The sequence below is a fragment of the Ranitomeya imitator genome, chromosome 3, assembly GCF_032444005.1.
Source record: "Ranitomeya imitator isolate aRanImi1 chromosome 3, aRanImi1.pri, whole genome shotgun sequence".
Taxonomy (NCBI): domain Eukaryota; kingdom Metazoa; phylum Chordata; class Amphibia; order Anura; family Dendrobatidae; genus Ranitomeya; species Ranitomeya imitator.
In genome coordinates this window covers 744,508,433-744,524,105 of record NC_091284.1, presented here as the reverse complement: position 1 = coordinate 744,524,105, position 15,673 = coordinate 744,508,433, and positions in this window count along the sequence as shown.

Sequence of the window (15,673 nt, the reverse complement as noted above, 5' to 3'; positions counted from 1 at the left end):
GAAAAGCCATCCCAGCCCTCCACCAGCATGTTAAAGAGCGCATCGTCCATGCACTCAGGCAATCTGTGAGCACAAAGGTGCACCTGACAACAGATGCATGGACCAGTAGGCATGGCCAGGGACGTTACGTGTCCATCACGGCACACTGGTTAAATGTGGTGGATGCAGGGTCCACAGGGGACAGCAAGTTTGGGACAGTTCTGCCTAGCCCACGGTCTAGGAAACAATTGGCTGTAGCCGTTCGCACCCCCTCCTCCTCCTCTTCGTCCTCCTGCAGAAGCGAGAGCTCGTCCACAGACCGCAGTCGCACAACCACTCCATCCGCAGCTGCCACTGTTGCACACCAGGTCTCCCATTATGGGGCAGCTACTGGCAAACGTCAGCAGGCTGTATTGGCTATGAAGTGTTTGGGCGACAACAGACACACCGCGGAAGTTCTGTCCGAGTTCTTGCAGAAAGAAACGCAGTCGTGGCTGGGCACTGTAGATCTTGAGGCAGGCAAGGTAGTGAGTGATAACGGAAGGAATTTCATGGCTGCCATCTCCCTTTCCCAACTGAAACACATTCCTTGCCTGGCTCACACCTTAAACCTGGTGGTGCAGTGCTTCCTGAAAAGTTATCCGGGGTTATCCGACCTGCTCCTCAAAGTGCGTGGACTTTGCTCACATATCTGCCGTTCGCCCGTACACTCCAGCCGTATGCAGACCTATCAGCGTTCTTTGAACCTTCCCCAGCATCGCCTAATCATAGACTTTGCAACAAGGTGGAACTCAACACTGCACATGCTTCAGAGACTGTGTGAACAGAGGCGGGCTGTTATGTTTTTGTGGGAGGATACACATACACGGGCAGGCAGTAGGATGGCAGACATGGAGTTGTCAGGTGTGCAGTGGTCGAAGATTCAAGACATGTGTCAAGTCCTTCAGTGTTTTGAGGAATGCACACGGCTGGTTAGTGCAGACAACGCCATAATAAGCATGAGCATCCCCCTAATGCGTCTGCTGATGCAAAGTTTGACGCACATAAAGGATCAGGCGTCTGCAGCTGAGGAAGAGGAAAGCCTTGATGACAGTCAGCCATTGTCTGGCCAGGGCAGTGTACAGGACGAGGTAGCGGGCGAAGAGGAGGAGGAGGACGAGGAGGATGATGGGGATGATTATATTTTTAATGAGGAAGCTTTTCCGGGGCCACTGGAAATTGGTGGCGCGGCAAGGCCGGGTTCTGGTTTTTTGAGGGACACAAGTGACGTGGATTTGCCTGAAACTGCCCCTCAACCAAGCACAACCGCAGATTTGAGAACTGGAACTTTGGCCCACATGGCGGATTATGCCTTACGTATCCTCAAAAGGGACACACGCATAACTAAAATGATGAATGATGACGATTACTGGTTGCCTGCCTCCTTGATCCTCGCTATAAAGGCAAATTGCAAAATATAATGCCACATGAGAACTTGGAACTAATATTAGCAACCAAACAATCAACTCTTGTTGACCGTTTGCTTCTGGCATTCCCTGCACACAGCGCCCGTGATCGTTCTCACACGAGCTGCAGGGGCCAGCAGACCAGAGGAGTTAGAGGGGCAGAAATCAGAAGTGGCGTTGGCCAGAGGGGTTTTCTGACCAGGTTGTGGAGTGATTTTGCTATGACCGCAGACAGGACAGGTACTGCAGCATCAATTCAAAGTGACAGGAGACAACATTTGTCCAGTATGGTTACAAACTATTTTTCATCCCTTATCGATGTTCTCCCTCAACCGTCATTCCCATTTGATTACTGGGCATCAAAATTAGACACCTGGCCAGAATTGGCAGAATACGCATTGCAGGAGCTTGCTTGCCCGGCAGCTAGTGTCCTATCAGAAAGAGTATTCAGTGCTGCAGGTTCAATACTAACAGAAAAAAGGACTCGTCTGGCTACCCAAAATGTAGATGATCTAACCTTCATTAAAATGAACCACAACTGGATTTCGAAATCTTTTGCCCCACCTTGCCCGGCTGACACCTAGCTTTCCTATGAAAAGGTCTTGCCTGTGGACTATTCTGAATGCCTTTTCCAATCTCGTAATTTTCAGCACCTGATTGTCCAGCATACGACATGTTTACACCTCACTAAATGGCCAAACTCCCCACACGGGGCCGTGGTATCGACACTTGGCGACAGCACCCGTGAGAGTGCAGTTTGTCTGAAGAGGTGGGTGAGCCCACTTTTGGTCGACGGCACTGCCACTGGGTCCCTCCTAGTACAATAAAGTGTCTCTGGCGGTGGTGGTGCGCACCCAACGTCAGACACACCGTTGTAATATGAGGGGCCCTGGGCCTGTACCGCCGGCCACAAGACAGTTTCCCCCCACCCCAGCTCAAACAGTGCTCTACCACTTGCAAAATTATCTCACAGCTCCACCAATGTTTAGTCTATGCGCTGACATCCTTCAATGCCTGCCACTGACAATACCATTGTATTGACATTTTTGTTATGTTAGGCCTTCGATGCCTGTCTGTGGTCACTCCTTCCACTAGGCCTCCACTGACCACACCACTGCTGCCCGTGTACCCCTGTAACCAATTTAAAATTGCCTACAGCCATGTGTTATTATTTTAGGCCTTCGATGCCTGTCTGCGGTCACTCCTTCCACTAGGCCTCCACTGACCACACCACTGCTGCCCGTGTACCCCTGGAACCAATTTAAAATTGCCTACAGCCAGCCCATTTTTTTTATTTTAGGCCTTCGATGCCTGTCTGCGGTCCATTCTTTCAACTACTACTACACTGACCAGGGCACTGCTGCCCGTGTACCCCTGGAACCAATTTAAAATTGCCTACAGCCATGTGTTATTATTTTAGGCCTTCGATGCCTGTCTGCGGTCACTCCTTCCACTAGGCCTCCACTGACCACACCACTGCTGCCCGTGTACCCCTGGAACCAATTTAAAATTGCCTACAGCCATGTGTTATTATTTTAGGCCTTCGATGCCTGTCTGCGGTCACTCCTTCCACTAGGCCTCCACTGACCACACCACTGCTGTCCGTGTACCCCTGGAACCAATTTAAAATTGCCTACAGCCATGTGTTATTATTTTAGGCCTTCGATGCCTGTCTGCGGTCCATTCTTTCAACTACTACTACACTGACCAGGGCACTGCTGCCCGTGTACCCCTGGAACCAATTTAAAATTGCCTACAGCCATGTGTTATTATTTTAGGCCTTCGATGCCTGTCTGCGGTCACTCCTTCCACTAGGCCTCCACTGACCACACCACTGCTGCCCGTGTACCCCTGGAACCAATTTAAAATTGCCTACAGCCATGTGTTATTATTTTAGGCCTTCGATGCCTGTCTGCGGTCACTCCTTCCACTAGGCCTCCACTGACCACACCACTGCTGTCCGTGTACCCCTGGAACCAATTTAAAATTGCCTACAGCCATGTGTTATTATTTTAGGCCTTCGATGCCTGTCTGCGGTCCATTCTTTCAACTACTACTACACTGACCAGGGCACTGCTGCCCGTGTACCCCTGGAACCAATTTAAAATTGCCTACAGCCATGTGTTATTATTTTAGGCCTTCGATGCCTGTCTGCGGTCACTCCTTCCACTGGGCCTCCACTGACCACACCACTGCTGCCCGTGTACCCCTGGAACCAATTTAAAATTGCCTACAGCCAGCCCAATTTTTTTATTTTAGGCCTTCGATGCCTGTCTGCGGTCCATTCTTTCAACTACTACTACACTGACCAGGGCACTGCTGCCCGTGTACCCCTGGAACCAATTTAAAATTGCCTACAGCCATGTGTTATTATTTTAGGCCTTCGATGCCTGTCTGCGGTCACTCCTTCCACTAGGCCTCCACTGACCACACCACTGCTGCCCGTGTACCCCTGGAACCAATTTAAAATTGCCTACAGCCAGCCCATTTTTTTTATTTTAGGCCTTCGATGCCTGTCTGCGGTCCATTCTTTCAACTACTACTACACTGACCAGGGCACTGCTGCCCGTGTACCCCTGGAACCAATTTAAAATTGCCTACAGCCATGTGTTATTATTTTAGGCCTTCGATGCCTGTCTGCGGTCACTCCTTCCACTAGGCCTCCACTGACCACACCACTGCTGCCCGTGTACCCCTGGAACCAATTTAAAATTGCCTACAGCCATGTGTTATTATTTTAGGCCTTCGATGCCTGTCTGCGGTCACTCCTTCCACTAGGCCTCCACTGACCACACCACTGCTGTCCGTGTACCCCTGGAACCAATTTAAAATTGCCTACAGCCATGTGTTATTATTTTAGGCCTTCGATGCCTGTCTGCGGTCCATTCTTTCAACTACTACTACACTGACCAGGGCACTGCTGCCCGTGTACCCCTGGAACCAATTTAAAATTGCCTACAGCCATGTGTTATTATTTTAGGCCTTCGATGCCTGTCTGCGGTCACTCCTTTCACTAGGACTCCACTGACCACACCACTGCTGCCCGTGTACCCCTGGAACCAATTTAAAATTGCCTACAGCCATGTGTTATTATTTTAGGCCTTCGATGCCTGTCTGCGGTCACTCCTTCCACTAGGCCTCCACTGACCACACCACTGCTGCCCGTGTACCCCTGGAACCAATTTAAAATTGCCTACAGCCAGCCCAATTTTTTTATTTTAGGCCTTCGATGCCTGTCTGCGGTCCATTCTTTCAACTACTACTACACCGACCAGGGCACTGCTGCCCGTGTACCCCTTGAACCAACATCAGAAAATATAAAAATAAGTATTTTGCTTACAAAAAAGAAAATACTGGAGAGATATCAAATGCAGACATTTTAACATTAAAAACAAACACACAACTAAAATCTGGTACAGTACTAAAAATGGCCACTAGCTACAATTACTTTCTCCTGCAAGTAGTTAACTGAAAGGTTTTTTAAATTGAAAACACACATATGGCATCCACCGAGTGTTGTCCTGTCGCGTCTTCTTTATATTATTGCCGAGAAGATGCAAAACAATGAAAATAATAAAATCATTAATTACCAAAATAATAGAGAAAGTCAACACCACATTGCAAATAAACATTCATTCCAAATAAAGAAGCAGGGCGCGTCCGAGGGTGAGTATATACCTAATAAGAATATAATCACCCTCGGACGCGCAATGCTTATTTCCAACAGCCTTCCTTCCTAAGAATCAGCCCTTCCGTGGTGTAGAGAGACGTTGTGTTACACTCCAAGGTGTTCCCCAGGTTGCCTTTCCTGAGCTTCGATCTTCCGGCTCTCGTTTAGTAGTTCTTGGAAACTACACTGCATTAGGCCTTCAAATTGGGTATGGGGTGTAGAGAGAGGGTGTGTTACACTCCAAGGTGTTCCCCAGGTTGCCTTTCCTGAGCTTCGATCTTCCGGCTCTCGTTTAGTAGTTGTTGGAAACTACGCTGCATTAGGCCTTCAAATTGGGTATGGGGTGTAGAGAGAGGGTTTGTTACACTCCAAGGTGTTCCCCAGGTTGCCTTTCCTGAGCTTCGATCTTCATGCTCTCGTTTAGTAGTTGTCGGAAACTACGCTGCATTAGGCCTTCAAATTGGGTATGGGGTGTAGAGAGAGGGTGTGTTACACTCCAAGGTGTTCCCCAGGTTGCCTTTCCTGAGCTTCGATATTCCGGCTCTCGTTTAGTAGTTGTTGGAAACTACACTGCATTAGGCCTACAAATTTGGTATGGGGGAAACATTGGCGCATCTGCGGTCCCTCCTTCCTCTAGGCCTCCACTGACCTGTCTACTGCTGCCCGTGTTCCCCTGGAACCAATTTTAAATTGCCTACAGGCAGCCCAATTTATTATGTTAGGGCTTCGAAGCCTGTCTGCGGTCCCTCCTTCCACTAGGCCTCCACTGACCTGTCTACTGCTGCCCGTGTACCCCTTGAACCAACATCATAAAATAAAAAAAAAAGTATTTTGCTTATAAAAAAGAAAATACTGGTGAGATATCAAATGCAGACATTTTAACATTAAAAACAAACACACAACTAAAATCTGGTACAGTACTAAAAATGGCCACCAGCTACAATTACTTTCTCCTGCAAGTAGTTAACTGAAAGGTTTTTTAAATTGAAAACACACATATGGCATCCACCGAGTGTTGTCCTGTCGCGTCTTCTTTATATTATTGCCGAGAAGATGCAAAACAATGAAAATAATAAAATCATTAATTACCAAAATAATAGAGAAAGTCAACACCACATTGCAAATAAACATTCATTCCAAATAAAGAAGCAGGGCGCGTCCGAGGGTGAGTATATACCTAATAAGAATATAATCACCCTCGGACGCGCAATGCTTATTTCCAACAGCCTTCCTTCCTAAGAATCAGCCCTTCCGTGGTGTAGAGAGACGTTGTGTTACACTCCAAGGTGTTCCCCAGGTTGCCTTTCCTGAGCTTCGATCTTCCGGCTCTCGTTTAGTAGTTGTTGGAAACTACGCTGCATTAGGCCTTCAAATTTGGTATGGGGTGTAGAGAGAGGGTTTGTTACACTCCAATGTGTTCCCCAGGTTGCCTTTCCTGAGCTTCGATCTTCCGGCTCTCGTTTAGTAGTTGTTGGAAACTACGCTGCATTAGGCCTTCAAATTGGGTATGGGGTGTAGCGAGAGGGTGTGTTACACTCCAAGGTGTTCCCCAGGTTGCCTTTCCTGAGCTTCGATCTTCCGGCTCTCGTTTAGTAGTTCTTGGAAACTACACTGCATTAGGCCTTCAAATTGGGTATGGGGTGTAGAGAGAGGGTGTGTTACACTCCAAGGTGTTCCCCAGGTTGCCTTTCCTGAGCTTCGATCTTCCGGCTCTCGTTTAGTAGTTCTTGGAAACTACACTGCATTAGGCCTACAAATTGGGTATGGGGTGGAGAGAGATGGTGTGTTACACTCCAAGGTGTTCCCCAGGTTTCCTTGCCATTGCTTCGGTCTTCCGACTCTCGTTTAGTAGTTGTAGAAAAGTACACTGCATTAGGCCTACAAAATGGGTATGGGGTGGAGAGAGATGGTGTGTTACACTCCAAGGTGTTCCCCAGGTTGCCTTTCCTGAGCTTCTATCTTCAGGCTCTCATTAAATTGTGGTTAAATGGAACAACTGCATTTGGCGTACTAGTTGGTTTGGGGCCTACTATCAGTGTCTGCCACTCCTTGCTGTTCTCCTGGTTTCCTGTCCTGAAATTCCATTTTCAGGCTCTCGTTAAGTAGTTGTTAATGTTAGACTGCATTTGGCCTACTAGTTGGGTTGGGGCCTACTATCGGTGTCTGCCACTCCTTGCTGTTCTCCTCCACTGAACAAAGCTGTGCCGCCTGTTTACTACGGTTGCCAATTTTGAACTGCATTTCGACTACTTACTGATTTGGCCCTACTCTCTGTGTCAGCCTCTCATTCCAGTTGTCCTCCACTGCAATGCCCCCTGGTTATTCCTGTGTTACCAATTTTGAACTGCATTTAGCCCACTTTATTCTTTGGGCCTATATCTGTGTTTCCACTTCATCGTGCCCATTGCCCAGCCAGTGATAGATGAGTCTGCTGGTACATTGACCCATAACGCAACATTCCCCGTGCATGCTACACAACAACATTGTGACCCTGCTGAAAGTCAGGTTGCTCTTCCCGCATACCATACCACCTTACACGGGGACAAAGAGGAGGGTGCAGATGAAAGTGCAGGTTCCTTCATCAGGTGGGGGGAGGAATACTAGTTGGCGACGTCACTGGCACAGGGCCTCTCATAGTACGCAAAAGTGTTGCTGCCGGTGGGAGGCGCCCCCGCCGTGCAAACACACCGCTGTACTTTGAGGGGCCCTGTGCCAGTGCCAATGCCAACAAGTGGGCCCCCCCTGCTTGCTCAGGATCACAGCACTTGCAAAGTTGAAATACTTACCTCTCCCTGCTCCACTGCCGTGACGTGGTCCAGATTTCCTGGGCCCACTAATTACTTGAACCAGCCCTACCCCACACAACTTTAGCCAAATGACCCCCAATTTCAAATGCCTTCCAATTATTATAAGGTAAATTACGCTTGACAAGCTTCATTAAGAAGAATGGATGGTTTTGACATTAAAATGGGCACTCTAGGTGTTTTCCTGGCCCCCACTCACTGCCGACTATGCTGCCCCATTGACTTGCATTGGGTTTCGTGTTTCGGTCGATCCCGACTTTACGTCATAATCGGCCGATTTCACTCGACCCGACTTTTGAGATAGTCGGGTTTCGCGAAACCCGGCTCGACTCTAAAAAGGTCAAGGTTGCTCAACTCTAGTCGTGGCAATGGTCATGGACGTTTTGCGACGACCAATCAGCGTCTTGGATTTCCATGACAGACAGAGGCCACGACCAATGAATATCCGTGACAGAGAGACAGACAGAAGGATAGACAGAAAGACGGAGGTGACCCTTAGACAATCATATAGTAGATTAGTTTTAGCAAAATGCTAAATGTTTTCAAAGCCCATAACTGAGCAATGTGAGCAACATTTTACTATTTATTTTTGTTACTGCTTCTCTGCCACCAGTACATGGCCTAATCCAGCAAAAGTAAAAGAAAAAAAAATGCTGTAGCTACAAGATTGACAGCCAGCTCAAAATACTTACAAGAGCCCTCTTCTGCCATGTAAAAAGTCATGAGTCATTGGCAGCTATGATAAAGTACAGGCTGCTGACCTACAATGATTGCTTGTAAAAGATTGCTACCAGCATGAATTCATCACTTTCAAGTACTCAGCTCTATCACAACAATCTGCCACCATCATCATCCCTCATTCAGCATCACTTACGGCTGACAGCTTGACATGATAAGGTCATTCGTTTAGCACTTTATATTGTCACCTAAAAAAGGCGGTGCACAGACATCACCAGTTAATGGATTATAGGGATTGATGCTCCTGGCTGCTGGATTTTTTCCAGAGAGGATTCACATCGCATAATGCTGAAATTACATACACAAAAATGTTCCCATATTAGTTGTATAGGAAAATGTTTTGTTTTCTATATTATAAAGTGCTGGCTTTGCTGATGTTCATTCTAAAAGGGTTATTAAAGGGGTTGTCCAGCCTTAGGTTACAAGTCTGCAGTCACTCTATGACTGCAGACTAGTGATTCCTCACTCCACGCTGCATGAGTTGAATAGTCTCTGGTGCCGGCGCTGGGAGCGGTGGGCTCATCATTACAAGTATACGATTTGCATACATGCAGTCACGTGCCGACTAGATGTGCAAGTGTATTGAGCAAGGCCAGATGCAGTCTAGTTGGCACGTGTCGGGAAGTATTGAAATCGCATACTTGCTGTCATATGACTGACCTCTACTGGCACCAGGGAATCTTCACAGTGCGTAGTACATGCGTTGTGAAGAAATGCAAGTCTGCAATCACATAGAATGACTGTAGACTTGTACCCCAAGACCAGACAACCCCTTTAACTAAGACGTATGATTCATGTCACCTTAAGGAACACTTCTCCAGTGGCAACAGGAGATGCTGATTGTTATTGTGGCATCACTTCTGTTACAATCACAGCTGTTACTGCAGGGACAATAATATTCTTGGATTGTGGCTTTCCTTTACAAAATTAGTTGTTTCTGAGGGTTGCAGGCAAGAAGAAAGACATGGGGCAACCAATTCATCGCTCCTGCAGCTTCATTTTGAAGCTGGTTGTGTTTAATTGGACAAATCATTTCAAGAACAGAGTGTAAAGAAGCATAGGTCCGAACCGTCCTGGATTCAGCGGGACTGTCCCAAGTTGAGGGCTCAGTCCCGCCACATAAGGGCTATGTCCAGGCTTCAAAATACTCACCTTTCTCAGACATGTGATTATGGCTCCTAGCTCCTCCTCGGAGGTGGGCCACATCTCTCTAGTCAGTGCATAAAATACATTTAACTCTTCTAGTTTTGTGATCTGTTCTCTAGCTACTGTATGAACCACTGCCCACAATGATTTTGCTAGGAGAATTTGATCATCTTGAGCTGTATTGCAGTCAGTGAACCCAGAAGCAGATAATACTATGATACTTAGGCTGGGTTCACATTGCGTTTACAGCAGCCCGTTCAACACTTACGGTAACGGGCTGCTGTAAACGCAAGTGCCGGTATGGCAGCATGCTAGCGCAGATAGAGCATCTGCTAGCTCTATCTGCGCTAGCAGTGACGGACCCGGAAACGATGCAGCCCGCGTCTCAGGGTCCGTCACTCAATGACGGTACATCCCTAACGCACGCCCATTGAGGGCGTACGCTAGCGATGCGTCCAACATAGGAATTAATGGCGGCCTTAACAGACTACGCTACACCGCGTTTATGCCGCGGTGTAACGTAGCTCGTCTAACAGACGCCCAAAACGAAGTGTGAACCCAGCCTTAGACATACATTGTATATAACAGTGTATTTCTATGTAATTGTATTCTACAGGTGAAGATAAAGTCAAAAAAATGTTGTTCCTATTATATTAGTAATAGTGTTGAGCGATACCTTCCGATATCGGAAAGTATCGGTATCGGTTTGGATCGGCCGATATTCAAAAAATATCGGATATCGCCGATACCGATACCCGATCCCAATGCAAGTCAATGGGACCAAAATATCGGAATTAAAATAAACCCTTTCTTTCCTTGTAGGTTCATTCTACATGAAGGAAAACAACTAAGAATAATGTAGGATGTATGGGGGAGGTGGCGGAGACATTAAAGGCAATGAGGATTAGTCCAATCAAATAGAATAGCATGATTTTTTTTTTTTTAAAGACGTTCGGATTGAAAAAGATATTGACTATGTAAATTTTTTTTTTATTTTGTCATATATTGATGTTTCACTATTCCACGACCTTCCCCTTCTTTTTTTTCCTTTTCCCACACTTTCATCTTCATCATCATCAGCATCTTTGACATCAACTTCTTCACCTTATTCATCTTCTTCTTCATCTTCTACCTATGTTTTTTTTTTATTACATTCTTCATATTCATTTTCTTCAACTATTATTATTCTTCCCATTCTACATATTCTTTTTATTCCACTGTTATTATTCTTCCTATTCTACTTCTTCATCATATTCTCATTTGTGACAGGCATTCCCGTAGTTGTTATCTATAAAAGTTGGAAGATTACACCTTCCGTTCTGCCAGTCACAAAAGTTACATTTGTCCGCGTTCAGTTTGGCCTGCAGCATCAGGCTTTATCCAGGGGCACCACGAGGAGGAACGGACTCACCCCCATACACTGCTTAGTCTTCTTCTGCATATAATTTAGATAATATCTTTTGCTCTGATATTAAGTGTTATGCTTAATGTTCTTCTGCTCTTTGTTCTGCAGCCTCTTGTTCTTCTGCTTCTCGGTCTTCCATGTCGTCGTCTCCAGGGTCGTCGTCTTCAGTGTCGTCATCTCCGTCGTCGTCGTCATCGGGGTGGTCTTCCGGGTCGTCGTCGTCGTCGTCGTCGTCATCGGGGTGGTCTTCCGGGTCGTCGACTTTAGGGTCTTCAACTTGGAAATGTAGCAGAAGGTACAAGAAGGCTGAGAAAATGCCAAGAACCAGCTGATGGAACTGGAACTCGGATGGCTACCCGAAGGTTCAAGAGCCTATGGAACTACCGAGGACCAGCTGATGTTACTGGAACCCGGTTACTAAGCAGGAGGTACCCGTGCTAAAAAGCACTACCAAGGACCGCCTGACGTTGGCGGAACTCGGATACCCAGAAGGAGGCACCTAAGCCAAAGGCTCTGCCCGGAACCAGCTGACGTTACTGGAACCAGGATGGGGAGCAGAAGGTACAAGAGCAAAAGACACTGCCGAGAACCAGCTGACGGTACTGGAACCCGGATGGGTAGCCGAAGGTCCAAGAGCCAATGGAACTACCGAGGACCAGCTGACGTTACTGGAACCCGGTTACTAAGCAGGAGGTACCCGTGCCTGAAAGCACTACCAAGGACCACCTGACGTTGGTGGAACTTGGATACCCAGAAGGAGGCACCTAAGCCAAAGGCTCTGCCCGGAACCAGCTGACGTTACTGGAATCAGGATGGGGAGCAGAAGGTACAAGAGCAAAAGACACTGCCTAGAACCAGCTGACGGTGCTGGAACCAGGTGGTGGACCCGAAGGCCCACAGGAGAGGAGAGAACAGCTAGGCCGCGAGGCAGCCGCAGTTACCGAACCCCAACAGTCCTACAGGGGGAGCTGGGCCTACTGGCACTACAGAACCAGCCTTGACTACCAGTTCACGCAGCCCACATAGGAAGCTCCTAAACTGGAGGCACCCTGGAGTTGGCTAACTCGACCGCACCACGACGGGGCAAGCATAGGCGTCTCAGTGAAGTTGACACAACCCGGAAACAGCTGACGGTGCTGAAACCAGGCTTGGCACGAGGGAGTACCTGTGACAAGAACACTGCCGAGAACCAGCTGGCGGTGCTGGAACCCGGATGCGTTGCCCCAGTGTGCAAGAGCCAATGGCACGACCGAGGACCAGCTGACGGTGCTGGAACCCGGTTACTAAGCTGTAGGTGCCCGCGCTTAAAAGCACTACCAAGGACCGCCTGGCGTTGGCGGAACTCGGATACCCAGGAGGAGGCACCTAAGCCAAAGGCTCGGCCCGGAACCAGCTGACGGTGCTGGAACCAGGTGGTGGACCCGAAGGTCCACAGGAGAGGAGAGAACAGCAAGGCCGCGAGGCAGCCGCAGTTACCAAACCCCAACAGTCCTACAGGGGGAGCTGGGCCTACTGGCACTACAGAACCAGCCTTGACTACCAGTTCACGCAGCCCACATAGGAAGCTCCTAAACTGGAGGCACCCTGGAGTTGGCTAACTCGACCGCACCACGACGGGGCAAGCATAGGCGTCTCAGTGAAGTTGACACAACCCGGAAACAGCTGACGGTGCTGAATCCAGGCTTGGCACGAGGGAGTACCTGTGACAAGAACACTGCCGAGAACCAGCTGGCGGTGCTGGAACCCGGATGCGTTGCCCCAGTGTGCAAGAGCCAATTGCACGACCGAGGACCAGCTGACGGTGCTGGAACCCGGTTACTAAGCTGTAGGTGCCCGCGCTTAAAAGTACTACCAAGGACCGCCTGGCGTTGGCGGAACTCGGATACCCAGGAGGAGGCACCTAAGCCAAAGGCTCGGCCCGGAACCAGCTGACGGTGCTGGAACCAGGTGGTGGACCCGAAGGTCCACAGGAGAGGAGAGAACAGCTAGGCCGCGAGGCAGCCGCAGTTACCGAACCCCAACAGTCCTACAGGGGGAGCTGGGCCTACTGGCACTACAGAACCAGCCTTGACTACCAGTTCACGCAGCCCACATAGGAAGCTCCTAAACTGGAGGCACCCTGGAGTTGGCTAACTCGACCGCACCACGACGGGGCAAGCATAGGCGTCTCAGTGAAGTTGACACAACCCGGAAACAGCTGACGGTGCTGAAACCAGGCTTGGCACGAGGGAGTACCTGTGACAAGAACACTGCCGAGAACCAGCTGGCGGTGCTGGAACCCAGATGCGTTGCCTTGCCTATTAAAGATTGTCTTCCTAGAGCCCCAACTAGCGGTGTTGGAGCAAAGGGTAAGCAGGGGGAGATGAGTGTAGGCCGAAGCCTGCACTGGAGGCAGCTTTGTGTCTGCGTTGCGTTTGCAGGACACTTTGCCGGCTACACACTGGGGGAACAGCTGGCGTTGCTGAACCCCACTAACACAATGGCGTGTGTTTTTCTCTGTGCAGCTAGCACTTGCGGGCAAAAACTAGCGATGTTAGAGCCCGTGTTGAAGCAGGAGGAGGAGGAGAGGAGCAGAGTGTAGGCCGAAGCCTAGTTGAACCAATTTCAAAGGAAACCTTTAACCCCCCCCTCAGGTGTTACAAAGTACAAGAGACACACCTTGTGCAGTATTAATGCTGCACAAGTGAAAGGTTGCTCTATTAATTTGTCTACTTGCACACGCTGAATGAAAGACATACACAATTTACCCCATTCTACAGTCAAACTGTAGTGGATGCGTGACTTGGTTTTTTGATGAGACGCAGCACAGGTGTCCAAAATAACGCCTTGGTGCTTGGCGCAGCTTCCTGAGCGTTGTTATTTGCTGTACAGGAGTCTGCGCTCTTGTGTTATCCCTTGGCAATGCCCTGTTAGCGCTGCCCATCTTATGACATCATTTCATGTTGGCCGGTGCGGTTAACGATGGCCATAAATCCCAGACCCACAGTGTCTTTTCATAAAGCCACACTGCGGTGCTGGGATTCGTGGCCTTGAGCAGTAAATATTTTGGCCGCTCACACACGTCCTTACACCTGCTTCAGACTGGGCGGCCTCTGCTGATCCCTTCTCGCATGCCGCGGCCATGAGGCTGCACAGTCTGAAGAAGGCGGAAGGAGATGAGTTAAGACAGGCGAAGATATGCACTGCTCGTGCCCATCAATCACACCCTCGCAGTCAAAATAATTAAGACAACGAGGAGCATTTTATTCAGGCAGGGCGGACGAACAGGCGCAAGTAGCCAACCAATGATGTCAGAAGACGGGAAGCGCTACCAAGGGGGGTGCTGCGTATCATTAGAAAGGAAAGTCACACCTCAGGGACAGTGGAATGGTCTCAAAGAGACACATTTTGTACGTGTTGAGTTCCACGTGGGCAAGGAGAAAACATCAGCCACCTTGTACAAATGCAGCAGTACTGCTGTACAAGGTGGCTGTTATACATAGAAACACCTGGGGGTGGGGGCCAGGCTCCCTTCAATTTCAGTTCATGTGCCTGCGTGGCATTTGCAGGTCACGTTGCAAGCTGCACAGCAGGGGAACAGCTGGCGTTGCTGAACCCCACTAACACATTGGCTGGTGTTTTTCTCTGTGCAGATCGCATGTCCGGGCAAAAACTGGCGGTGTTTGAGCCCAGGGTCAGCAGGAGGAGGAGAGGAGCAAAGTGTAGGCCGAAGCCTGCACTGGTGGCAGCTTTTGGTCGGTTGTGCCAGCGTGGCTTGTGCTGGACACGATGCCGGCTACACAGCGGGGGAACAGCTGGCGTTTCTGAACCCCACTAACACATTGGCTGGTGTTTTTCTCTGTGCAGCTAGCATTTCCGGGCAAAAACTAGCGGTGTTTGAGCCCAGGGTCAGCAGGAGGAGGAGGAGAGGAGCAAAGTGTAGGCCGAAGCCTGCACTGGTGGCAGCTTTTGGTCGGTTGTGCCAGCGTGGCTTGTGCTGGACACGATGCCGGCTACACAGCGGGGGAACGGCTGGCGGTGCTGAACCCCACTAACACATTGGCTGGTGTTTTTCTCTGTGCAGCTAGCATTTCCGGGCAAAAACTAGCGTTGTTAGAGCCCAGGGTCAGCAGGAGGAGGAGAGGAGCAGAGTGTAGGCCGAAGCCTAGTTGAACCAATTTCAAAGGTTACCTTTAACCCCCCCTCAGGTGTTACAAAGTACAAGAGCCACTCCTTCTGCAGCATTAATGCTGCACAAGTAAAAGGTTGCTCTATTAATTTGTCTACTTGCACAAGCTGAATGCAACACGTACACTATTTAGCCCATTATACTGTTAAACAGTAGTGGAGGCGTGACTTGTCTTTTTAAAGAAAAGCAGCACAGGTGTCGAAAACAACACCTTTTTGCATGGGCGCAGCTTCCTGAGCGTTGTTAGTTGCTGTACAGGAGTCTGCGCTCTTGTGATCCTTTGGCCATGCGCTGTGAGCGCTTCCTGTCTTATGACCT